The following is a 7081-nucleotide window of genomic DNA, read 5'->3' on the forward strand; positions in this document are numbered from 1 at the left end:
GAAGGAAGGAAGGAAGGAAGGAAGGAAGGAAGGAAGGAAGGAAGGAAGGGAGGAAGGGAGGAAGGAAGGGAGGAAGGAAGGAGAGAGAGACAAAGAATCTAGCATGGGAACTGGTACACTGACCATGCCAGAGATGTCAACATCACCACTATTTTCAGGATTAACCATGACTTCAAAGACTTAATGCTGTCTGGGATAGGCAACTAGAGACTATGAAATCAGCTAAAGAAGTCTCCAACTTCCATTTCTCTTATTTATGAGACACTCTGCTTTCACAAAGTATATAATATACCCTAAGGCAATTGTTACAGGAGATCAAATATAAATAAAACACTCCCTTTGTAGGAGACAGGAAACTAGAGCTAAGGTATCCATATGACTAAGGAGAGAACCAACAACACAGGGAACACTGAGTATGCTAGCATGACGGTGCTTCAAACACAATAGTAGGCAACAGTTCCACACTTTCAAGGATGAAATGCAAATGTCAAGTACCTATAAATCAGTATTAAGAGAGATGTTATTTGAAGGGAAGATTGTAAAAGGGGGAAAGAGACTATTGCCCTCTGGGGACAGCTCTGACTTTGAGATTTATACATGTCTCTAAGGTCAGATGGAAAGGAATTTTCTTTTCTAGGGAGAAACAGACAAGACTAGCAAGACTTAGAATGGAAATGTGGAATGAGCAAGTAGCCTGGTTTACCCTGAGATCAGCTCATTGTAGGAAGGGCGTCTACAGACAGGCCATGCTGCACTCAGGTGGTTTTAGCCAAGGTTTCAGAGGAAGAGAGTCAGGGAAAGTCTGTGAAATTTAAGTCTGGGCAGACAGTTGATCGGTGTGTACAAAATAGTCCATGTGATTATTTACAATGCATAAAATGGGAATTTGGAAGGTTTACTTCTGAGCTAAAAGGTATATAAACAGGGTATGGTGTCTCATCTAAGTCATGGAGAAGAGTGACTCTTGACCAGTCATTCTCAGAACAAAAAGAGTGTGAGCTTGACTGCCTCTCTGCTTGTCTTCCTTCTGATATCCCATGCTTCTCACATCGTTGTCATCATCCTCCTCCTTTTGCTCCTCTTCCTCCTCCTGCTTCTCCTCTCTCTCCTCCTCTTCCACTTACCCCTCCTCCTCCTCTCTCTTCCTCTCTCCCTCCCTTACTTCCTTCTTTCTTTCCCTCCTCCTTTTCTCTCTTTCTCTGTTCCCACACAGAGTCTTATTAAGGAGTCCTGGCTGGCCTTGAGTTCACATCTTCCTGCCTCAGCCTCTGAGTACTAAGCATACTCGGGTTACTGTTGGGCTTTAACATGTCCAGCAGAGATGCCTCAACCTACAGCCCTTTACCAAAATCACTGGGCTCAGGTTAACATGGACAGAAGGCTGTGATTGAGAGACAACAAAAGAAACAGGCCCCTAATATAATCCTGGTCCCAAAGGTGTACCCCAAACAGAAAAAAACTCTGATATCTTCTGGCCAATGCTGGAACAACAGAATATCAAAAGTATATGGTCAGCAAAAAATGGCCACAAACAGACCACAGACCTGTCCTCACTTGATGGTAGAAATTTTATCCCATAGAAATTACATGCAAAGTAGTTCACTGTAACTGAAGGAAGATTTTATTAAAATGGAGACACTTTGTTCAAGCCCATTGCTTGGAGTCCCTTCCATTATGGCCATACCCACCATTCTCTATGTAATGGAGCAATGCTGCTTACTGGTTTCTTTGTCATAGCTTCTCCAGCCTGCTTTCTTACAGAACTCTGGACCACAGCCTAGGGGTAGACCCACCTATAATACACTGGACTGTGGTCCAGATTCTCCATCAGTAATTAAGAAATTTTCCTATAGGCTTGCCTACAGCCCTATTATGAAGGCATTTCTTAAATTGAGGTTCCCTCCTCTCAGACAACTTTGGTTTGTGTCAAGGTGACACCGAGCTATTCAGTATACTTGCCCTTTCTTTCTGTACTGGTAATGGGAGAATTCTTTCAGCAACCAGTATCTACCAAAATGTCTCTATCACAATCACCATATAATACATATTAGGTTTACATATTATCTATCATAATTTCTAAGTGAATATATGTCAGGATTTATATTACATAGTTGAATATGCTGTCACAGTTTGAATAAAAGTAGACCCTTTAGGCTCAAATATTTGAGTGCATAGTCATCAGGGAGAGGGACTACTTGAGAAGGGTTAAGAGCTGTGTCCTAGTTGGCAAAGGTATGGCCTTAGAAGAGGAAGTGTGTCACTAGGGGTGGCTTTGAGGTTTCAAAAGCCAGGCCCAGTGGCTTTCTCTTCTTTCTGCTGCCAACAGAGTCAGATGTGAGCTACTTCTCCAACACCAGTTCTGCAGGTTTGCCACAATGAGTTCCACCTGGATAATAATGGACTAAACTTAAGATTCTGAAAGCCAGTCCCAATTAAATGCTTTCTTTTATAAGAGTTGCCATGGTCAAGGTGCCTCTTCACAGCAATAGAATAATAACAAAGACAGAATTATTTCTGTGTATTTTATATATAATGCTATATATAATATATATACATATATATATAATACATTATATATACATTATATATACATTATATATATAATATACATATGCATTTTAGAAATTTTAAGTAAAGAATTTGGTATCTCAACTGATCACATTTATGATTTTCTTAGAAAAGGAAGGAGTTTGTAGGTGTGGTGGTTTGTATGAGATTGGCCTGATAGGCTAATAAATTTGAATACTTGGTCCCCAGCTGGTAGAACTGTTTGAGGATGAGGATGTGTGATTCCATTGGAAAATACCATGTCACTGAGGGTAGGCTTCAAGGTACCAAAAAATCCCTGCAACCCCCAGTGTACTTTCTCTTCCTTCTGTCTGAGAACAAACTGTGAGCTGTCAACTATTCCTGCTGCCATGCCTTTACTCCACCATCATGAACTCTAACTCATGGAAACCTTTAAGTGCTTTCCTTTAAGTTGCCTTGGTTATGGTTTGCCATAGTTAATAAATAGAAAAGTAACTAATACAGAAGGCAATCAAAAAGTTGGTCAGAGAAAAAACATTTCCAACGTTTGAAGATTTTAGAAGACATTTCATATTGTTTCCAGATCTGATCACTCACTCATGACTCTTAAAGACATATTTTTACTGGACTCGGACTCAGAAGTAGAAGCTCACGGACAGCCCACATCTCTTGGCATTAGGTTCTTGGTGTCATTTTATTGTCCAGGCCAAAGTTCAGCATATTCTGCAGCCTCCTCCTGTTTTTTCTTGGTGAATTGTTTGTTCGGAGAAATTTATTAGCATTTGAGTTGGAGGAGTTGAGTAAGGAGACGATGAATCTTGGGTGCTTTGGTCATGGGCTTCTCGCCTTCTTACTTTAAGTATTTTCCAACATGTTGGTAGACATCTTTAGAATGATTTAAATGTTTTCAGACTCTGCTTGCTGTTTTGGGCCTCAACAACTGAGGCACAGTATCTGTCAGTCCAAGAATCTCCTTCTCTTTTTTGTTTACAGCACAAACGTGAAGAATACTCAGATTGACGTCTAGATTGCATCCCTGAACAGATCCCTGCTTCCTTCCTCCAGTTCTCCTTGCTTTAGAACAAGAATGTCCCTTGCTCAGCAGCAGACACACCCTGCCTTGGGTCAAAACACCTTGCCACATGGGAAAACATTGTTTATCATTCCGCCATGGATTAAGAACACATTGCCTATCTATGATTTACCCGAAGCATCAGGAGCTACTTCTGTAGCCATGTGCTTCTCATAGAAAGTAGAGAAACTTCAATGTAACCACCAGATACTTCAATGAGCTTCTGACAGTTGGTCGCTGGGAAGGAAATATTCAGTTTAGTCTTGACCCAGCAGACCACCTAGCAGCTGCCACAACAAAATTGCTCAGAGTTATTCTTTGGTTGGTTGGTTGGTTTTTTTTCTTTGTTGTTGTTGTTGTTATTTGTTTGTTTGTGGTTTTTGTTTTGTTTTTTGGTTCTTTGAATGCACTTTCATTGGTCAGAATTTTTGTTTTGCTTTCCTGTTGATACACTGCCTTAGAAATATTTTTATACCTATCCCCAAATACAAGAAAAACATAAAATTGGCTAGCTGTACAAACTGGAGGCTAATAAGAAAATAATGAAATGATTCATTGTTTTCTTCATTATCTCCTGATTTTCTTTGAAGATATATGCAAGGGGGATATCTCAGGTTTTAAATTTGTCACTGGATTTCTGATTGTAATCAGCTTTCCAATAAATGCTCTTTACCATCAATATTACTAGCCCCTACATACTGAATGCAAATCATCCTACCTAGTATCACACTAGCCATAGCATGTAGTAATTGCTATAGATTTCCATACAATCCACTGAACTGACTGCTAACAAGTTTCAAGTAAATGTTTGCATTTTAGACCTAAACTACTAAAAATTGCATATGACTAATTTTCTGGCTGAGCTATTTCATTCTAAGTAATATAGATACATGTAGTTTTTATGGAATGCCCCAGGGAGGATCTGCTGTCTTGGAGGGCAGGAAGCTCACAATTGATTTAATGATCAACTCAGTACCTAAACTGGCCTAACAAGATTAGAGAGCAGTGCTGAGTGAAAGGTGAATCCTTTTGGTGGGGTTTGGTTTCTGTTTTCCTACCCTAGAAAGCAGACAATGGCGAGCTAGTGGAGCATGGAGATACTTTGTTAAATAATAGGCAGTTCACTGGTCTTTGTGGTAGAAATATTAAGAACAGTTAGCGCAATAGGAGAAGAATCATCACAGGCACACTGACAGCTCATGATGTGCTTGGCACTGGGCGGGCCGCTTGCTTCACTGTCTAATCTTTCTCACAAGCAAGTCTCAGGATGCCCACATACAGATGAAGAGATGAGACAGAGTTACCAAGAGTGGAAACCAGGAAGTAACCCCCTGGAAGTCAGACTGCCAAGGTCCTTCCAATTAAATGACCAAGTCCTGCCTTGGCCAGCATACTAGAGAATCCTCCTGGAGAATGCACTCAAGGATAAGAGAGTATAGCAAATGACAGTCTGCCTTGTGTACTTAAAAGGTCAGGTTTTGCTATGACTCTATCGCCTTCAAACTAGGGGCTCCTGCAGAAAGTGTCCTGTGTAAACAGAACAATAAACTTGGTGTAGCCAAAATTATTGGAAGACCAAGGAGGAAGATGAAGATGGTGTTAGTCATGATAATGATGATGGTGGTGGTGGTGATGGTGGTGGTAATGGTGACGATGCTTGATACGACCACAGAGAATCTATATTAAAACCATCTCTTTTTTGAGCTAGGTATTACATTATGATAATATATAATTACATATTATATATTAAAATATATCACATACCTCCAGCTGTATTGCAATTTCTTTTTTACAATGAGCACTGCCTTTGGGGGCAGGTATGGGTAAAGGAAGAGAATATATTAAACAACAGAGTATGTTGAAGGTGTATGGGAACTATTCATAACAGACACTGAAAATTCCCAATGATGCAGAGGGCATCTCACTGCACAGCATATCAAATCAAAGCCACATGCGAAGGAGTATGCTATTGAAGAACAAAGCAATATAACTATTGTTTGGAGAGTTACAGATGGGACCTGGTAAAAGGCACTGTATTAATTATATTGTTTTCCATGGAACTTTTGTAAGGTAACTCAGGACAGCAAGACTGTAGAACATTCACAATGAAACTGTCAAAGAGGACTAGACTTGAGGGACCTTTGGGAAAAAAGAGATTTGAAAATAATGTACTGCCTGCCCGTGGTTCAGACATGCCTGTCTCTGCAAGTATGACCACATTATTGATTCTCCAAGGTAGAAAGGAAATATGACTTTGTCCCTTAACTGACATCAAAGTTACAGCACAATGCATCACTGCATAAAAGCACTTGCAAATATTTTTTATTTTAGTGTCCTATACAGTATCCTCAGAGAAAAATCATCATGCCCAGTGTTTTAAGATGTGGGCATTTGCTACTAAAATGAAGAAACAAACAAAAACAAATTTCAAGAGTGAGGCCAGTTAAGAAAGAGAAAATGAGTAAATAAATATTTAAAATGGACAAATTCTCAGAACCAAAGATCTTGAAATTCTTTGCAAACCCAGGAATCTATAGATCAGGAAAGACTAATTCCAAAGAATAGTTTCATATGGCTGGTTATTTGTCTAAGGTTTTCTTGATCATTATGATCCAGCAGAGTATAGGACATTTCTGGGCACTGATTATCAAACAGCCTCCTCACAACACCTGTCTTTATAAGCTAATATATCCTGTCAAGGCTTAATAGGAACTGGAAAAAGCAGGATTTCTCAAGCGTGGTAGAAGGTATGCAAATATTTGCAAAATACTTAACATGAGAGAGTACACGAAATGGGTGGATCACGCTAGTATTTCCAACAAGAAGTTTTATTTTTTATTAAAACATAGAAAATATCTAGCCACGTCTGACAGAATTTGTTTATTTTTCACCCACAAATGACCTTGATCCAATCATAAGGTAGTGGGTCCCAGGGAGTCAGAGCTCCATTGGCATAGAACATATATTATACAGTGCAGACAACCATAATCTCTTGGATAAGAACCCCCATAACTGCCCAACACTGAACATCTATCAGGCAGGTTAGAATCCATCAGCAAATTCAAGTATCTCCAGCGGGGCTTGACGGGTGAGGCAAAGACAGCCCAGCGGAGGATCTGCTCTTCCACTGACAACTCAAAATCTATAGGTTAGAAAGGGGCAAGCTGTGATGTCTCCTACATCCATTATTTAAAGGAATATTCGGGATGATGGTAAATCAACAATTTCACATATAATCCCCCCTTTGGCTTCAAAGATGTGCTTGTGATAAACAAAACACAAAATGCTTCCCGTATCTCAATAGAAATAGTGTGCATTTTTTTTTTTTTTTTTTTTTTTATCTTTCAAGGGTTCTGTCTCCTACCATTGCATTTGGATTCATATCTATTTTGAGATAACTTACAGATGGGAATCTCATCTCATATAGAGCATACACTCTACTCTTTGCCGTCGGTGAATTTACCAGTGCAATCAGTCATG

The 7081-nt window shown here is 39.6% G+C and overlaps 1 protein-coding gene and 1 pseudogene across 4 annotated transcripts in view; both read right to left on the reverse strand.

Annotated features, from left to right (window-relative positions):
* Fhit (fragile histidine triad diadenosine triphosphatase) overlaps positions 1–7081 on the reverse strand; it is a 1532796-nt gene that overhangs the window by 774689 nt on the left and 751026 nt on the right. The window lies entirely within an intron of this gene.
* The window catches only part of LOC110325666, a 12655-nt pseudogene continuing 8797 nt past the window's right edge, over positions 3224–7081 (reverse strand).

Source organism: Mus pahari, chromosome 8, assembly GCF_900095145.1.
Source record: "Mus pahari chromosome 8, PAHARI_EIJ_v1.1, whole genome shotgun sequence".
NCBI lineage: Eukaryota > Metazoa > Chordata > Mammalia > Rodentia > Muridae > Mus > Mus pahari.